The sequence below is a fragment of the Heteronotia binoei genome, chromosome 21, assembly GCF_032191835.1.
Source record: "Heteronotia binoei isolate CCM8104 ecotype False Entrance Well chromosome 21, APGP_CSIRO_Hbin_v1, whole genome shotgun sequence".
In the NCBI taxonomy this organism is placed as follows: domain Eukaryota; kingdom Metazoa; phylum Chordata; class Lepidosauria; order Squamata; family Gekkonidae; genus Heteronotia; species Heteronotia binoei.
This window is the reverse complement of record NC_083243.1, coordinates 61,858,910-61,879,522: the sequence shown is the minus strand read 5'-3', so window position 1 is coordinate 61,879,522 and position 20,613 is coordinate 61,858,910. Positions and strand designations below refer to the sequence as shown.

The window sequence follows — 20,613 nt, the reverse complement described above, 5'->3', positions numbered from 1 at the left end:
AAAAATAAGAATTTTAGCTGTGATTCTGATATGACCTGTACCTCAATTTTGTACTTGATTATTATAAACCAAGCTTGCCTAACACTGTATTAGCCATGTCCTCCATTCATTGTTATTAATTTTGTGAAACCATGGATCTTCAAAAATTGAAAATCTTTAGAAATTGGAAAAAAATACTGATAGAACATGAAAAACTATTCAATTAAGTTGTAAAATAAGTTATTCTTTTCTTTGATAATCAGTAATAACTTCTAAACAAAGCAAAAATGAAATCTATTTCTGTCAATGACCATGCAAAAGAATACACTACACCAGGGGTGTCAATTTTACAGCCTGTGGGCTGCAACTGGTCCATCCACTTTAATCAGGCCCATGGCTCTTTTCTTTGCTCTCCTCCCCTTCCTGTTCTCACCCTTTGAAGCTCCAAGGAAGCCAAAATTCCCAGCTGCTTTATCAGAAAGCTCTTCTGGGCTTGCAAAGCAAATGCGGAATGAATTTTCCATTAACATCTCCACATTTTCCTTGCAACTTTGTCTGTGCTGTGTTTCAATGGAGTGGAGCTCAAGCAGTTTCACTTTCCATCATTTATATGGCCAGTTGAAGTTGTTGCTTGCTGGAGTTGTCTCCTTGCAAATAGAGGGTTGATGCTTTGAGCCAGCTTGTCTCTGCTGAATGGACCTGAGAACTGGTGCCTGGTGAGTATTCTAACCTGGGAAGCCACAGCCAACTGGAGAGTCAGTGCCAATCTGAGTAGACCAGGAGAAGGGAGAAACTTGCAATGCCCAGCCATTTCATATTTTCCTAGCCTCAGCATTTTATACTTTTAGTTTCTGCTCTGCTTTTCAATGTTTTATTTTTAAAACTGCATTGCCAAATCCCCCACCTTTCAATTTTAAACAAATATTGCAAGAGTTTTAAGCATGCTTGTATTTTAAAATTTAAAAATATTTTTTAAAGGATACGGACAAACACACAGTTTATATCTCTGCTACCTGGCACTGACTACCTTTACCTTTTACTTTACATTTTATGACATGCATGGCCCGGCCCCACAAAGTCCCATTTATGTCAGATCCATCCCTCATAACAAATAAGTTTGACATCCCTGCACTACACAACAGAACATGAGACAATATCCTGAGTGATTTTGACTGAGCCACCATACTGGCTACTTGTATCCACCTGTTTCAGCAAGATTTTAATGAAGATTAGTAAAAAGCCCTTTATATGGTAGTACAGATTACTGGAGTGATCACCAACCCTAGAACTTAATCCTAATAGATTACCACCTCCATTTATCACACAAACGAAAACTTGCATGCAGCACAATTTAACAAATACCTCACATTCTGAAAGAAAAAAAATCTGATGTAGAATCCAAAGTACCATTGATAGGCTTCTGCTACTTCAGGGGTGGCCAACAGTAGCTCTCCAGATGTTTTCTGCCCATAACTCCCATCAGCCCCAGCCATCATGGCTAGTGGCTGGGGCTGATGCGAGTTGTAGGCAAAAAACATCTGGAGAGCTTGCGTTGGCCAACCCTGTGCTACTTGAATGGAACTTTCTCACTCTCTAGCCTTCTGCAGCCCACTGAGCTCCCCAAAATGCTGCTCCTAGAGACAGGGAAGCCTCACTGCAGGGGTCTGCAGTGAGAAGCAAGACCAGAGGAAATCTCCTTACATGGAAAAAAACCCCCAAAGTCTAAACCCAACTGTATAGATTTTTAAAAATTACAATAAATCTAAGACAAGATCATTCAAGGCACTTATCTTTTCAACAACCATCAGAAACAGAAATATTTTTATACACAAACACAGGAACACTTTCCCTATGAAGAAAGGTTAAAATGCTTGGGGCTCTTTAGCTTGGAGAAACGTCGACTAAGGGGTGACATGATAAGAGGTTTACAAGATTATGCATGGGATAGAGAAGGGAGAGAAAGAGGTACTTTTCTCCCTTTTTCACAATACAAAAACTCGTAGGCATTTAATGAAATTGCTGAGCAGTCGGGTTAGAACTGATAAAAGGAAATACTTCTTCACCCAAAGGGTGGTTAACATGTGGAATTCACTGCCACAGGAGGAGGCGGCAGCTGCAAGCATAGACAGCTTCAAGAGGAGAATGGATAAGCATATGGAGCAGAGATCCATCAGTGGTTATTAGCCACAGCTTATCGTTGGAACTCTCTGTCTGGGACAGTGATGCTCTGTATTTTGGTGCTTGGGAGGGGCACAGTGGAAGGGCTTCTAGCCCCACTGTTGGACCTCTAGATGGCACTTGGGGGGGGGCACTGTGCGACACAGAGTGTTGGACTGCATGGTCCATTGGCCTGATCCAACATGGCTTCTCTTATGTTCTTATGACTGGATACCCACATGTGCAACAAATGATGAATCCAACATTTGGAACAGAATTTGACATTCTGAATATACTTGACATACTTATCAAGTATTTTGTCATCTGATCAAGTTACCTTCTACAATAGCAAATAGCACTGTGTTGTTTTTCAGTTATGGATACACAACCAAGAGAAGCCAAGTATGTCAGGTTGAACCTATTTCAATATGGGGACAAATATCTTTGTTTTTCATGCTGTATGCCATCATGGGTATTATACCACATTTGACAATTCCATAAAATATGGATTCAAAATAGGAAGCTACTTAAGTTTGTAACCCTGACCTGGATGCCAGGCTAGCTCAATTTTATCAGATTTTGGAGTTAATTAGGGTTGGCCCTGGTTAATATTTGGATGGGAGACCACCAAGGAAGTCCAGGGTCACTAAGCAAAGGCACACCAACCAGAATGTATCTTGCCTTGAAAAGCTTACAGGGTCTCCATAAATCAGCCGCTCACTGTCCATGACTCTTGATTATTAAAAATGTAAAATCTCAGACTCACCAACTCTTTGAAGCACATTACACAGCTGATGTTATGTAGTAATTCCAACTGCAAATAATTCAGTTGTAAGAGGTGGTAAATTTCTAAGGAAAGTACTGTGTATGAGATAGTTTATATGCAATTTTAAGTGTGGGAGAAAGGAAAAGTGAAAACTGACATTTGTCTTGTAAAACTGAATCTCGTCTAGAGCCTTTTATGACTGAAGTTTGATGGAACAACAAAACGGAGGCTACATTCAGACACGATACTGAACAATGCTTTATAAATCTAGAGTTTTATGGAATTCCAGTTTAGTGGGACATCTGAAAGATAGTCACCTCACCTATTATGATTAGCAGAAGGGCTGCAAATCAAGATTCTTAAATAGAGCCTACACATCACTTGCATCAAAGATCGTTGTTGTTCAGTTGCACAGTCGAGTCCGACTCTTTGTGACCCCATGGAAAAAGTCATGCCAGGCCCTCCTGTCTTCCACCATCCTCCGAAGTATGCTCAAATTCATGTTAGTCACATCAGTAATGCTGTTCAGCCAGCTCATCTTTTGCTGTCCCATTCTTCTTTTGCCTTCTGTCTTTCCCAGCATCAGGATCTTCTCCAGTGAGTGCTCCCTTCTCATTTGGCGGCCAAAGTATTTGAGCTTCATTATCAGACCTTCCAGGGAACAGTCAGGGTTAATTTCCCTTAGGACTGACTGATTTGATCTTCTTGCCATCCAAGGGACTCTCAAGGTTCTTCTCCAGCACCACAGCTTGAAAGCATCTATTCTTCTGTGCTTGGCCTTCCTCATGGTCCAACAATCACAGCCATACATTACTACTGGAAATATCACTTTGACTAGACGAACTTTTGTTGGCAGGGTGATGTCTCTACTTTTTATTATACTGCCTAGGTTCAACATAGCTGTCCTCCCAAAGAGCAAACGTCTTTTAATTTCATGGCTACAGTCACACCGTCTGCAGTGATCTTGGATCCCAGAAATGTGAAGTCTGTCACTACTTCCATGTCTTCCCCTTCTATTTGCCAAGGTGTGATGGGACCGGATGCCATAATCTTATTTAATTTACATGCAGAGCACATCATGAGGAATGCTGGCCTGGATGAAGCACAAACTGGAATTAAGATTGGCGGGAAAAACATCAACAATCTCAGATATGCAGATGATACCAATCTAATGGCATCAAAGATACAGTGTGATAAAAAAAAAATCTTGCTATTCTCGCTGTAGAAAGCTTTTATTAGTCACAAACATAGCAAGATTTCTAAGTAGATACTGGTTCACAGTTAGAACATAAAGCAAACTGCATTATTGTACATCATTTGTGAAATCACGATTCTGCTCACAGATGATCATTCCATCCTCATTTGTTCTGACAAACCTTAGCTACAGCTTCTCCATCCTTCCATTAAAAAACCCAGACTTTGCAAGACTAGCCAAAGTGCAAAGTTTCCCTTATGTCACCAATTCATTTATCATTGGCTAGTGACACTGTGACAGCAGGGAAGTCAACTTCAAAAAAGTCTACAGTTCACACTCACTGAACTTTCTAGCTTTTCAAATTCACCCTTTCCTCACACTAAATTGCAAGAATACAGCAACACATGTGTAGTCTTGAACAAATGCTCGCATTAATCAGGCATCCCCTCTCAAAGTTCTATCCCACATTTGGCATCCTAATTCCTCATTCTGCCACTGGAACTATCTTGTACTACAAAAGCAGCAAGGAAGGTCTGGAGCGGCATGCATTTTGCACATGACAGAAGAAGGCACTATGTCACCTATCTCAACTTGAAAGCAGACTGCAAAGGTGCTCCTTCTGCAGCCATCTTGCACCTCAACAATGGCAAGTCTGAGAAGCAGCACACTTTCCAGGTTAGCAGCAACACAGATGACTGGAGAAGCCACATCACCCCTGAACATATTAGTGGTGTTGAAGAGATGCCACCTTTACAGTCTGGGGTGGGGGAGGGCACAGGAGGAAAGATCCTGGGGTTGTAAAATGCCTTGAACCACTCATGGGGTGAAGAATGCCAGCATTCTTGCACCTGTAAGAACAGTGTAGCTAGATAGGCTCCAAGTGAAATGCAGTAAAATGTAGGAGTGCTTTCAATTTGTAGCCAGGCATCTCTGTAGCTAAGGAGTGTTAGGAACAGCTGAAGGAAAAAAGGGATGGGAATGCTCCATCAAGGCTGACTTAACAGACCAGCTTGTGTCAGTCTTTTCTGCACCAAGACTCTTTCCTACAGAAAACTTGATGAAAGATGGAAAAAGCTGTTCACGTAGGCTGAAGGGAAACAGGCCTGCATCAAAGAGTTAAGACAAAAAAAGTTTTTTTTCTAGATTCTGTTTTTCTAGATGACCATATATTTCAAATAATTGCTACTCCACAATAGCAAGTTCTGGTTTTAGCCCTCAATATGCCATGTGATCTGCATGCTAGGTAAATGACAGTTGTGAGGAGATAAGAGAAGGAAAATGGCATCAATGTGGATGGGACACCTTCCCATCCAGACAGCATGGTAACACATTTGGGCTGTATTTTCAGAAAAGACTATGTTATGTATATGCTTTAAAAATGTCCATGTGGAAGCAGCTAGACTTCAGTGGCAGCTTGTTATGAATGTAGTCATAATGTTATTTTCCTTATTGGAAACCTGTTATTGAGCTAGCTTATTTTGTGCCACAATCTAACATTAGTCACCTTGTTTTTTCTAAGACACCTTCTCAAGATATGTGGATATAACAAAATGGTGACCCTGACAGGGCAGAAACATGGGACATAAATGTTAATAAAATATACATCAATAGTCATAATTCTGTTTCAGTTCAGCAGTTCTACTTTACTCTGAACGACATCGACAACTGGCTAACCAAAATTTGTCCTATATCAAAAGTTAATTCTATTCATTGAGGTTCACTCCTCTGATCAAATGTCTGCAGTCAAAATTACCACAATTTGGGGACTACAGACTAATATTTATGTCAAATATTTTCCACTGTTCCATTTAAATATTAATCATTCTGCTATGTTGTCGAAGGCTTTCACAGCCAGAGTTCATTAGTTGTTTTAGATTTTCTGGCCACACGGCCCGGAAAATCTACAACTAATCATTTTGTTGAACAGAAGACGTTCATAAAACCATTCTCTTCTTGATGTCCTTTAATTCCCTGAAAAACTGCTCCTAAGAGACAGAAGAACACCAGAAACCCAACAGAATACTGCAAGGGAAGAAGACAGCTTAAAGAAAAATGAGCAGAAATCAGTCAGTTAGATCTGCATCTCCCTCTCTTCAGTCACCATTTCTAATCCTGGGAAAGTTGCCTGAGCTCTTCCATGAATAGTGTAAGAGCTTCTGCAAGAGGAACTGTACCATTTAACAATGCTGCCTTCTTGCTGAATACTTGATCAATCCTCAGAAGTTGTTTTTCTGAGATACAGATCTGTCTTATTAACTTCTTTCATTTATGCTTCATACAGTGCAACCCATAACATTAAACACTGGTATTTAACCTTTTTTTGCAGAAGCAAAGGTTTTACTATCAATATCTCATAGCATAATGCAGGATTCATTCTTAGCTGAATCTTCCTTGGTTTTAGCAATATTTCCGTTTCTGCTGCTTTTGGTGCCAGTGTATCACCATGCTTTTTAAAAATTCATCAATAAAACCAGCAAGACTTTGCAGAATGATGCCAGGTACAAGTTTCTCAAGGGAACACAATTCAGAAGCACCGCAAGGGCCCAATTCTGGTCAGGAATGCAGGGGGAGGAAGGGCTCCTGCCTTCCGTCCTATGCTGTTTTCTTGATATGAAACTGTCCTTGAGGGCATTTGTTTGCCCCACTGTGGGCTGCACGTTCAAGCACTGAGCGCACATGCAGTCTCCCTAGTAAGGCAAATAACCCCCAGGGCCATTTCTAGTTTGAAAAATGGTGGAGGAAAGACAAAAGCCCTCCTCCTGTGCCATAGCCCTAGCTAGAATTAGGCTCTTGCAGAACTTCTAAATCGAATTCCTATGGGGAATTCACAGCTCATATGGCTGCAAGTCCCCACGGCAGTCACATGATGAACTTAATGTGTAGTTTCACCCTGAGGCCCAGCTATGGGGAACCAATGGGAAGCTGTTTCAATATTCTGCACCAAGCAACATGGACATCATACTTACACAGGCCATTTTAAAAATTAATTTTCTTAAGGTTTTATCTTAAGGAAAGGATAAAAACTAACAAAAAAACTATTAAAGAATACACAAGCTCCACAACAATACATGACCAATAGAAAAACAGGATTTTAAAGGGGGGGAAAGGATTTTAAAGGGGAGTATTGTGTTCAGTACTACATTTTAAGAAGGATATAGACAAGCTACAATGGGTCCAGAGGAGGGCGACGAAGATGGTGAGGGATCTGGAGACCAAGTCCTATGAGGAAAGGTTGAAGGAGCTGGGGATGTTTAGCCTGGAGAGGAGGCGGCTGAGAGGCGATATGATCACAATCTTCAAGTACTTGAAGGGCTGTCATATAGAGGATGATGTGGAATTGTTTTCTGTGGCCTCTGAAGGCAGGACCAGAACCAATGGATTGAAGTTAAATCAAAAGAGTTTCCAGCTCAACATTAGGAAGAACTTCCTGATCGTTAGAGCAATTCCTCAGTGGAACAGGCTTCCTCGGGAGGTGGTGGGCTCTCCTTCCTTGGAGATTTTTAAACAGAGGCTAGATAGCCATCTGACAGCAATGAAGATCCTGTGAATTTAGGGGGAGATGTTTGTGAGTTTCCTGCATTGTGCAGGGGGTTGGACTAGATAACCCTAGAGGTCCCTTCCAACGCTATGATTCTAATGGAAAAAGATATGGAAACATAAAAGAGGCTTTTGTTTTTCTCTACAGCAAATAAAAGTAATTTTCCTAAGTAAACACTATGGTATTATATATAGAAAGAAAAAAAATCTCTTTCCCCCATTACCTGTTATCAAATATCTCCTTAATCATCAAATCCACAAATCATTCTTTTCCATGTTGAGCAACAACAACAACAACAAATCTCTAAAGCAGGGGTGTTGAACTCATTTGCTATGAGAGACCCATCTTGATCTTATCTCGGCGGGCCGTGTCATAAAATGTAATGCCAGCTCAGAGAGATATAAACTTTATAAAAGACACAGACAAACACACACACTCAGCCTAATCCACCTCATTGGCTTGTTGAGCCTCAGCCAACAGTAGGAAGAGAGGCTTGCCTAGTAGCTCTGCTGTGCAATTGGGAGAGCCTGCCAAAGTTAGCTCTCCTTCCCCCACTTCCTCCCCAAGGGAAAAGCTTTGCTCTGTTGTTCCTGTGCGATTGAGCAAGACTAGCAAAGCAAGTTGTGATGCAGAAGGAAGCAAGAGAGGGAGAAGGAAGCTGATGACAGAGAGTTGCTTGCGGGCCTGATAGGAGCCCTCTGGTGGCCTGATTTGGCCTCCGGGTCGCATGTTTGACACCCCTGCTCTAAAGGGTTTCCAATCATCAGTAAAAATATAAATTGTCTTTTCTTTGAACAAAACAGTCAGTTTAGCAATCCCATCAAGCTCTAACAACTACATCAACCATTCCTCTACAGTAGGTATTGTTGAACTTTTCCATTTTTGAGCATATAATAATCTTGTGGCCATTGTCATGTGTATGAACAAAGTTTCAAGGCTGTTTTCTAGCTCTGTGACCGTCAGATGCAAAAGAAAGCCTCTGGTTTCATTTGTACATGAATCTTTAAAATCTTCTGAATAATTAAATGTATTTGTGTACAATTTTTTTTAGCTTTGTTACAAGTCTACCATAGACAATAAAACATCCCTTCATGGTTTTCATGTAGCCAATGTTAAGTTCAAAATATTTTATACATTTTTGCTAATTCATCTGATAAACATATACCAATGACACACCATTTTATAAAAATTTCCTTTGAGACTAATACTTAATGTAAATTTAAGACCCTTCTTGTCCACAAATTCTCATTGTTCTAGTTGCATATTGTACCCCAAAATTTTAGATAATTTTATCATACATTCCTTCACTTTTTCTTCATGAATCAAATTTCAATAGAAGTTAATCCTTGAATTCTTTTGTCCACTTTGAATCTTTCTAGTAATTGTGCATAGAAAACCCAATGACAGGAGTTACAAGCCTGCAGGCCTTCTTAGGAAAAATGAATTTTTAGTTTTATGTGCTGAAAGAAAGGCAAAACTCCTATATGACCTCCTGTTCTATGCAAATGTAATTTCTAACAGGTTTTTTTTAAAACCTCGTTAGGTCAAACCTACAACTTTGCAACGCTTTGTTTCAACACATACCGTATTTTTTGCACCATAAGACTCACTTTTCCCCCCCAAAAAAGTGGAGGGAAAAGTGTGTGCGTCTTAAGGAGCGAATACTGCAAAAAATTCACACAAATGCCTCTAAATTCACACAAACAGCTCTAAAAACTAGGTGCGTCTTATGCTCAGGTGCGTCTTATGGAGCGAAAAATACGGTATATTGTCTCAAGTCTTTTAACACAGGACTACACTGTAAGTATCTATGAACTTCAATTTACCCACTGTAGTAGTGGTGGTGGTAGTACATTTTTACCTCTGTGGATCATTGTTATATTTATGCTGATTTTCTATCAGAATAATTTTAAAACATAAATTTTAAACACAGTTCTGCTAGGCCTTTTACTTTTTTTTACAAGTTCCTGCAGTGATTCCCTTGCAATTGCCTTGAATGTGTTCTAAACTACCATATGATATACTGCTTGAGCAGTACTTGTGGTACCTTATCAATATTTAATTCAATTTTACTGCACTGTCAGTTGCATGTAGTGGTCATTAGTGTTTGCATAGCTCTGTAAAATACCATGTAATCCACCAGCAAGAAAGGCAGATAATCCAGTGTCAAATCAGGAGTAACAGCCAATGTTCACTCTAAGCTGTGGAGACTTGTGAGCAGAAAGTCTACGTTGTGAGCTACTAGCATTAAAGCTATGAGCTACTGCATAAATTAGCTTGCTCTGGGGCCATTTTTTGTGAGCTAAGACAAAAATGTGTAAGCCAGAGGCTAAAAAACTGTGAGCTAGCTCACACTAACTCAGCTTAGTGAGAACACTGGTAGCAGTACAGCCAACATAAATTAATGGACCAATATCTGCCTTCATTATATTCCAAACCATATTAGGAAAGATTTATTTATTTTAGTATATTTCTATTCCGCCCATTCCCTGTAGGGCTCAGGGCGGAGTACAACATATGATAAAACAATAAAATACAATAAAAGCATTCTATAAACAGACAACTCAAACAGATGAAAATGAAATGTTAATGTTTTACAATGGTACCTGAATAACTGAGCTAATTCTTCACTGAATAATTCTGGTATCTCCAGCTGTCTACTAAGGAAGAGTTAGATAACAAAGTTTAAACTAAGACTTCATAGCCTTAAGGTTTCTATGGATTTGTCTAACTCACAATCCCCAACATGGTGCCTATGGAGGCTGAAATCTTTCCTGAAGACTGTCAAGTATTTTAGAGAGTGGGCAGGACCAGCTTGGACTTTTGTCCAGTAGGCTGGGGCGGGGGGGGTGTTTGCAGAAACTCATTTGCATATTAAGCCACACACCCCTGATGCAGCCAATCCTCCAAGAGCTTACACGGTTCTGTACAGGGCCTACTGTAAGCTCCAGGAGGATTGGCTCTTTCAGGGGTATGTGGTCTAATATGCAAAGAAGTTCCTGCTACAAAAAAAAGCCCTGCCAGTAGGGATTGATTGGCTGTGCAGAGTTTTTAAAAGTTACTTCAGAAACAGCTGCCACCATAGTGTAAGAATCTACCCTGCATTCCTGTTTGTGTATGCAAGAAAATATTTTAAATAATATGTTTATTTTTTAAAAAGCATCCTGTTAGAGACAGCTTCTGCTTGAAATATTGAAGAGTTACTATTAAGAGTTATTTGTAATCTCAGTCCCTGATATTCTGTGTGGTTGGCTTCACTCTTGTAGCAGACATTTTTCTACAGATTTTTGTGGTATTGGTGGAGACAAGGGATGGAACTGAATGAACTACTGGGGATGCTTAAGGACCTGAGCACATATAACAGGATTTAAAAAATTATTTTTCTTGAAACAGCAGACTTTCATACCATATCTCATATTGATTTTGAACCTATGTTTAATTTTATGGCATGAAGGAAAGTTCTCTGATAACGCAAAAGTTCAAAGACCCTTTAGGCATTCGAAACCTCCTGTTGTTATTTAGAACACAGTGATGACACACCACCAGCTAAGATTTAAACAATGTCTCATCACTTAGAATCATACAGTTGTAAAGTACTTCCAGGGTCATCTAGCCCCCTGCACAATGCAGGAAATTCACATATCACTCTCCCCCTATACACACACTCAGTGAACCCTGTTCCATGCCCAGAAGATGACAACCCACCCCCCAAGATCCCTGGCCAAACTGGTCTGGAGAAAAATTACTTCCTGATCCCAAAGTGGCAATCAGTATTTCTCTGGGTGTGCGAAAAAGGGCCACAAGAACTAAGAACTAAGAAACAGAAAAAACTGTGTAACTAAATACAAATTGTACAATATAGAGAAATTTCTTTATAATATTTTTGTATTGTAAATCAGTAATAAATACTATCTCAATACTATCAGTAATAAATACTATCTCAACAACAAAATGTCTCCAATATCTTAAATTTACATATATCCAGAACAGAATTCTACACTAATACTTCCCACTAGAATGTACAGAATGAAAGAACAAGCCCAAAATTTCTATGGTAATTCTCATAGAGTATCCTTCAAGTTTTTTCCAAAGCAAAGAATTGCACATTTAATCAGATCCCATGAAAAATGTATCTATTAAATAGTATCAATCCAAAGTGCAATTTCTCCAATTGGCTGGCTAGTTGGCTTCAAACTGATTCCTGTTTCACTTTCAGCTTTATCAAAAACCAACTTTAAAAATCATCAAGTGTTCTGTAACATGAAATTGACCACTCCACCAAGACAAACCAGCCACTATGTGAAGCCATACAACAAAATAATTTTTCTATATTATACCATTTGTATTTGGTTACACAGTTTTCAAAATCTTTGTCAGTAAGTTCACAGAATCAGCATTTCTGTCAAATGACCATCTATCCTCTGAACAGCTCGCCACCTCCTGGGGAACCACTGAGGAACCGTGCTGTCAGAAAGTTAGAACACAAGAGAAGCCATTTGGATCAGGACAATGGCCCATCCAGTCCAACACTCTGTGTCACACAGTGGCCCCACCAAACAAACAAAAAAACCTCAAGTGCCATCAGGAGGTTCACAAATGGGTCTAGAAGCACTTCCACTTTGCCCCCCCCCCATAAGCACCAAGAATACAGAGCATCACGGCCCCAGACAGAGAGTTCCAATAATATGCTGAGGCTAATAGCCATTGATGGACCTCTGCTCCATATTTTTATCTAAACCCCTCTTGAAGCTGGCTATGCTTGTAGCCGCCACCACCTCCTGTGGCAGTGAATTCCACATGTTAATTACCCTTTGGGTGAAGAATGAGAAGAAGGAAGATGAGAAGTGTTTGCCTGCTCCAGAACGACTTATATTGGAAGGGGTGTTGAAAGATTGAGGTGACAAGAGAGGAGGTCCTACAACTGATAGACAAATTAAAAACTAGTAAGCAACTGATAGACAAATTAAAAACCAGGTCCGGATGGCATACATCCAACAGTTCTGAAAGAACTCAAAGTTGAACTTGTGGATCTTCTGACAAAAATATGTACTCTTTCATTGAAATCTGCCTCCGTTCCTGAGGACTGGAAGGTAGCAAATTTCACCCCCATCTTTAAAAAGTGTTCCAGAGGAGATCTGGGAAACTTGGTAGAAACCATTATCAAGGACAGAATGAGTAGGCACATTGATGAACATGAGTTATTGAGGAAAACTCAGCATGGATTCTGTAAGGGAAGATCTTGCCTCACTAACCTGTTACATTTCTTTGAGGGGGTGAACAAACATGTGGACAAAGGAGACCCGATAGATATTGTTTACCTTGACTTCCAGAAAGCTTTTGATAAAGTTCCTCATTAAAGGCTCCTTAGTAAGCTCGAGAGTCATGGAGTAAAAGGACAGGTCCTCTTGTGGATCAAAAACTGGCTAATTAATAGGAAGCAGAGAGTGAGTATAAATGGGCAGTCTTTGCAGTGGAGGACGGTAAGCAGTGGGGTGCCGCAGGGCTCAGTACTGGGTCCCATAAGAACATAAGAGAAGCCATGTTAGATCAGGCCAATGGCCCATCCAGTCCAACATTCTGTGTCACACAGCGGCCAAATATATACACACACGCACACACACTGTGGCTAATAGCCACTGATGGACCTCTGCTCCATATTTTTATCTAACCTCCTCTTGAAGGTGGCTATGCTTGTGGCTGCCACCACCTCCTGTGGCAGTGAATTCCACATGTTAATCACCCTTTGGGTACCACCGTTTGGGGCAGATAGTCATACATGTGACACTCAATGCAAAACACTGGAAAGCCCCCACCCCCATGCTCTTTAACTTGTTCATTAATGATTTGGAGTTGGGAGTAAGCAGTGAAGTGGCTAAGTTTGCAGATGACACTAAATTGTTCAGGGTGGTGAGAACCAGAGAGGATTGCGAGGAACTCCAAAGGGATCGGTTGAGGCTAGGTGAGTGGGTGTCAACATGGCAGATGAGGTTCAGTGTGGCCAAGTGCAAAGTAATGCACACTGGGGCCAAGAATGCCAGCTACAAATACAAGTTGATGGGGTGTGAACTGGCAGAGACTGACCAAGAGAGAGATCTTGGGGTCACAGTAGATAACTCACTGAAAATGTCAAGACAGTGTGCGATTGCAATAAAAAAGGCCAAGGCCATGCTGGGAATTATTAGGAAGGGAATTGAAAACAAATCAGCCAGTATCATAATGCCCCTGTATAAATCGATGGAGGGGTCTCATTTGGAATACTGTGTGCAATTCTGGTCACCGCACCTCAAAAAGGATATTATAGCATTGGAAAAAGTGCAGAAAAGGGCAACTAGAATGATTAAAGGTTTGGAACACTTTCCCTATGAAGAAAGATTAAAACGCGTAGGGCTCTTTAGCTTGGAGAAACGTCGACTGCGGGGTGACATGATAGAAGTTTACAAGATTATGCATGGGATGGAGAAGGTAGAGAAAGAAGTACTTTTCTCCCTTTCTCACAATACAAAAACTCGTGGGCATTCAATGAAATTGCTGAGCAGTCGGGTTAGAACGGATAAAAGGATGTACTTCTTCACCCAAAGGGTGATTAACATGTGGAATTCACTGCCACAGGAGGTGGTAGCAGCTACAAGCATAGCCAGCTTCAAGAGGGGGTTAGATAAAAATATGGAGCAGAGGTCCATCAGTGGCTATTAGCCACAGTGTGTGTGTGTATAAATTTGGCCACTGTGTGACACAGAGTGTTGGACTGGATGGGCCATTGGCCTGATCCAACATGGCTTCTCTTATGTTCTTAAGAAGTACTTTCTTTTATCCGTTCTAACTTGACTGCTCAGCAATTTCATTGAATGCCCACGAGTTCTTGTATTGTGAGAAAGGGAGAACAGTACTTATTTCTCTACTTTCTCCATCCCATGCATAATCTTGTAAACTTCTATCATGTCACCCCGCAGTCGACGTTTCTTCAAGCTAAAGAGCCCCAAGCGTTTTAACCTTTCTTCATAGGGAAAGTGTTCCAAACCTTTAATCATTCCAGCTCCCCAATTTTATTTCGAACACTTCTAGCATTTGTATACATACATCTATAATTTCCCAGGCAAGTTAGGCCCGCAACCTTCCTCCTGCTGCCTCGAGACTTTGGAAGACAGTCCATACTGTGTGTCACCATCTCAGTGGACAACTCTGATCATTGCCTGGTAGAAAAGTAACAGCTAACCCTTCATCTCTTTGAGAGGAGTTCTCCCGAACCAGAGACATTCCATCTCCTGTTGGCTTTCCCCCAAGATTTAGTTGCTCTGTTCTGCCATCTTTTTGATTTTAATCACCAGCAGCCTGGTTCCTTCTGGGGACAAGTTCTTCCTAATATTTAGTTGAAAACTCTTCTGATTTAATTTCAACCCACTGGCTCCTTCAACCTTTCCTCATAGGACGTAGTTTCCAGACTCCTCACCATCTTTGTTGCCCTCCACAGGACAAGTTCCAACTTGTTTATAACCTTCTTGAATTGTGGTGCCCAAAACAGAACACAATTCTTTAAGTGAGGTCTAACAAGAGCAGAGTAAAGCAAAACATCACTTCAAGTGATCTGGACACTATACTTCTATTGATACAGCCCCAAATCATATCTGCCTGTTTAGCTACTTCATAACACTGCTGTCTCATGTTTAGTGCATGGTCCACTAATACCGCTAGATCCTTTCACTACTGCTGAATGGGCTGGCCCTATGGCGCATCATGCCCCAGGCAGCCTCGCTGCTCCCCATGGCACATCCCCCGCCCCCCTCTGCAGCGCCTCTTCCCTTCCTCTGTATTTTAAGGGCCGGAACTGGCGGTAAAGCACCATATCCTAGGGGCTCTTGAAAGGTCTCCCCCCCCCACCACAGATCAGTGGGTAAAACTGCGCTGGAGGCTGGCAGCTCCTATGCCGCCCCTCCGGAGCGCTCACAATCAGTGCGAGGGCAGCAGCAGCGAGAAGGACGAGCAAGCACTCATCCTTCCCGCCACTGCTGCCCCTGCGCTGATTGTGAGCATGCCAGAGGGGTGACATAGGAGCCGCCAGCCCCCCCCCCGCATGTTTTACCCACCAATCAGCTGATGGGCAAAAGGCGGCCTTTTGAGAGCCCTGGGAACGCGGCACTTTACCGCCGGTTTTGGCCATTAAAATACAGAGGGAGGGAGGAGGACTCGGAGGCTGGGGAGGCAAATAGGCATTTGCCTAGGGGGTGGGACATGGGGGAGGCAGAATTTGGCACCCCTGCCCTGCCAGTGCCCTAGGCAATTGCCTAGTTTGCTTAGTGGGCGAGCTGGCCCTGACCGCTGAGACAAGTCTCCCCCACCCTATAGTTATGCATTTAATTTTTCCTACCTAAATGCAGAACTTTATCCTGTATCCTGACTCTGTCTTCTACATATTTGCTACCTCTCCTTTAGTATCATCTGCAAATTTAATAAGTATCTCATATATTCCTTCATCCAAATAATTTATAAAGATATTAAAAACAGGTCCTAGGACAATTCACTCCACTCCAAGAAAATAAGGAACCATTCACAAGCACTCTTTGGGTGCAATCTGTCAACCAGTTACAGAGCCACCTAACAGTAATATGATCCAAACTATATTTTACCAATTTGTCAACCATAATATTATATGGAATATCAAAAGCCTTACTGAAATCAAGATAAACTATGTCTGCAACATTCCCCTGATCCAGCAAGGTAGTAACATTTTCAAAAAACAGAGATAAGGTTAGCCTGAAAGAACTTGTTCTTGGGGAACCCATATCGTCTCTTAGCAATTACAGTTGTCTTTTCTAAGTGCTCAAGGACTGCCTGTTTGATTATTTGCATTCTAGATGCATTCATTTGGTTTTTGACTAGTATTCATTTTCTGCTAGCACAGGAACACATTTCTGAGCTTCCCTACTCATTTCTGATGAAGATAGTGTAAGCAAAAACTAATACATTTATCCTGTCATCAATTATATATTATTCCACTTTAACAACTGTTCATCTCTGTGTTGTTTACTGCTCATCTGTTACTCAGTTCAAAGCATCAATTGACTCTGCCATTAATCAATTTAATCATAGTTTGTTACAAATTCAATTATAAATTACAACCCTATTTGATTAATTAATCAACTGTCTTACTGATGTGGAAAAAAGGATTTGATCTGCCAGCACTCACTAAACACTGAGTGAAAATATAGTTCTGAGCATTCTATAACAGAGCTTTATAAAACTATCCAATCCTAGATTTCTAATAACAGTTCAACATAGGGAAGCTTTACTCAATTTATCTTCTTTCTTCTTTACAAATGATGGACAGGATTTTCAAAATTCCTGATAAACAACAGGGGATAGACGACAGAAACAACAATAGCCCCTGAAAAGTGATGCTGAGGGAACTCTAAGAGCAAAATGTGATGCAAAACTAGGGATTGCTGTGAAGACAATGTTTCAGAAGACATCACCCATCCTCATCATTCTGCTGGTGGAGTTTCTAACGATGCAAATAGCTCCATCCGCACAAGAGAAAATATCCCCCCAGAAATAATATTTCTAGAATACAATGTAGGGGCTGCCCTTCAAAACTTTTAATTGATGCAGAAAGTGGCAGCCAGAATGCTGACTGGAATGGGTCGCAGGGACAACATCACTCCAGTCTTGACCCTGGCTCCCACTGTTTCCCAGGTAAAATGTAAGGTGCTGTTCACCTTTTAAAGCCCGATATGGTTTGGGATAACCATACTAGAATTGCCTAACCTCTTATGAACCCAGCAGACCACTGTGCTCATATTTTGAGGGCCTGCTTTGGGGGTCTCCCACCTTCTGAGATTAGACATTTGGCAACCCGGAAGAGGGCCTTCTCTGTCATGGGACTCATCTGACCCGTTCTGTTGACATCTTCTGCCAGCTGGTAAACACTTTTTCAATTCATTTGTTTTCTCAGTGCCTCTCCCTGCCTGCCCTGTGTTTTAACTGTTGTTTTTATGTGTTTGTGTGTTTTAGCTCTGGTGTTGTTTTAATTATATAGCTGGGGGTTTTGCTTATTTTAAGGGTTTTTAAAAGAAGAGGAGGAGGTTGGATTTATACCCTGCCCTTCATTCAGCATCTCAGAGTGGCTTACAATTGACTTCCCTTCCTCTCCCCACAACAGACACCCTGTGAGGTAGGCGGAGCTGAGGTAGCTCTTTCAAGAACTGCTCTTGGGAGAACAGCTCAGAGAGACATGTGGCTTGTCCAAGATCACCCAGCAGCTAGGTGTGGGGAATCAAACCCGGTTCTCCCAGATTAGAGCCCACACTCCTAACCACTGCACCAAATCACATGATATGTGATGATATCATGAATGTTTTTAATCTCTTAAGTGCCTTGGGAGCAGAAAGGCAAGGTAAATGCCCCGTGATGCAGTACTGCAGTCCGAGCTCTCTGCTCACGACCTGAGTTTGATCCTGGCGGAAGCTGGGTTCAAGTAACCAGCTCAAGGTTGACTCAGCCTTCCATCCTTCCGAGGTCAGTAAAATGAGTACCCAGCTTGCTGAAGGGAAAGTGTAGATGACTGGAGAAGGCAATGGCAAACCACCCTGTAAAAAAGTCTGCCATGAAAACATCGTGATGCAACATCACCCCAGAGTTGGAAACGACTGGTGCTTGCACAGGGGACTACCTTTACCTTTTAGTATGATGATACTTAATGCCTTGGCAGCTAAACAAACTGCACCTTGAAGGGTGTGGACAGTTTTTCAAGAACTTGAGTTACCAGTAATGTGGAAATGATAGGCAGGTGGTGGAATTACCATTCTAGAAAGCCACAAGCCAGTACAGCAGCAATTCTTCAGTCTACTGGTGGCAGGGGCGGGGAAGGGGGGGAGAGGAATGTTTTAAAGGCATTGATTTGGATATTTCCTGCATGTTGGAACAAGCTGTTATCTGTACCAGGATACTTCTGAGAAATGCTGATTTTCTGAAGAAACTGAGGCTTTGGTGTGCGTCTTTCAGACTGTACTGTAACACTTCCATTTAGAAACAGGCATCCACCTCCCAATTAAGCCACAGATAGGATACACAGGCAGCAACGTAGAACATTTTTCTCTATTAATTCATGGGACCCTAGTATATAAATAATTTATTAAACTTTTTACTTTGAAACATTAATTTTAAAATCTAATTTTGTGAAGATTGTAATTATTTATTTGGCATACATATATCTTGTCCTACGTATATTACAGTTCTAATAAAATAAATAATCATCTGTCAGACTAAATTTTTAGGCTGAATTCTAGATCTATTGGTAATTATACTATTTAAAAGTTGTCAGGGGTTAATGTAAGTTATCTGTATAACAGGTCTGCAGTACCAGTCTCCACCATTCAACATGTGCCTGACATAAATCTTGCTTTTCATCGTCCTGTTACAGAAGTGCTGCTCCACTGTGGGAATTTCAGACTCTGGCTTGTAAAAAAGACTGGGATAAAACAAGTGGCAAATAAAAACTTAACTATCAATAAAGGCTATTTACATAAACAAACCCTCTCTATTAATGAAGAACAACATCTTGACTTGTTATTGTACTCAAATGGGTCCTCCTCCACTCAAGCATGAAGTATAATTAAAAGCTTCCTGTTCTGGGAAGGCTTCAATCAAATTCCAATTTGTCATGATATACCTGCAGATGCCTGAAAAAACTGGAGTTTGTTTTCTTCCCACAAACTGAGTCTAGGCCTCAATTTAAAACTAGAAAGGAAATCCTATTAAATAGTGGGTCAGCATAAAACATTCTTTAGAAATTACAAAGAAATTCTTGTTCACCTGTCACAAAATTTTGTGCAAAGAACACACACGGTTACATTATTAGTATGATCATTTACAAATTCTACAGTTTTGTGTATCTCATGGTGTTTGTCCTCACAAGACTCCTTTAAGAAAGTATACCATCAATCCTCTCTTTCCCAATTAGAAAACTGAGGCTAAGGTTATGCAGTGTTAGGAAAGTCACAGTGGTCTTGGGAGATTTCAGTTACCCAGATATCTGTGGGAAGACCAACTCTGCAAAAAATGAAAGGTCAAATAAATTCCTGAGTTGTCTTGCTGACAACTTCATTTTCCAGAAAGGGGAGAGGGAAACAAGGGGATCTTGAACTTGATACTTACCGACAGGGAAGAAATGGTTGATGAGGTGAAAGTAGTGGGCACCCTGGGTAGTAGTGACCACGTAATTTTGGAATTTACAGTCTTAGGGAAGAGAAAAGCTGTACATAATCAGGCATATAGGTTGGATTTCAGGAAAGCAAATTTCAGCGAACTTAAAGTTATGCCAGGTAGAATCCCACAAACTGAAATACTTAAGGAGAAGGGAGTTCAAGAGGGGTGAGAGTTCCTTAAATGAGAAATACTGAATGCTCTTTCTTACACACCCAAGGAAATGCTGATTGCCACTTTCAGTCACTATAGATCAAGGCTGCCGAAACTGCACACAAGGTTGCCCAAACACACATTATTTGGCTCTCCTAAGCCACCACTGCCCTGTCCACCAGCTTGGAGAAGGCATCTAAAGTTAAAGTTGCTTTCTTTCAACCTCTTTCTCCCCTATCTATTTGCCTCCCTCTCTCCACGTCTCAAACATCTGATGTTCATGTCTGGTAGCTCTCAAACATCTATGCGGCTCTTATGTTAAGCAAGTTTGGCCACCCCTGCTATAGATCTTAGGTAACCTGAGGCCAGTCACTTTTTCTCTCAGTTTAACCCAGGATTGTTGTGAGAATAAGACAGAAAAGGTGTGAAGCATGTACACTCTACTGAGTTTCCTGGAAACTGTATTAAGCTTCTTGGGTAAAGAGAAGGATAAAAACAAGATAGAAGCTAGTTTATTTTGATATCATTAAAAGCCTTACAAAATATAGCTTAAATCTACCAATTTCAAAGATATAACATAAAGTTACAAAGAGATATGCCAGTCTTCGCACCTATTGTTCCAAAACCAGC

At 41.0% G+C, this 20,613-nt stretch overlaps 1 protein-coding gene across 4 annotated transcripts in view; it reads right to left on the bottom strand.

Moving 5' to 3' along the window:
* The window catches only part of STRN3 (striatin 3), an 80,089-nt gene that overhangs the window by 57,901 nt on the left and 1,575 nt on the right, over positions 1–20,613 (bottom strand). The window lies entirely within an intron of this gene.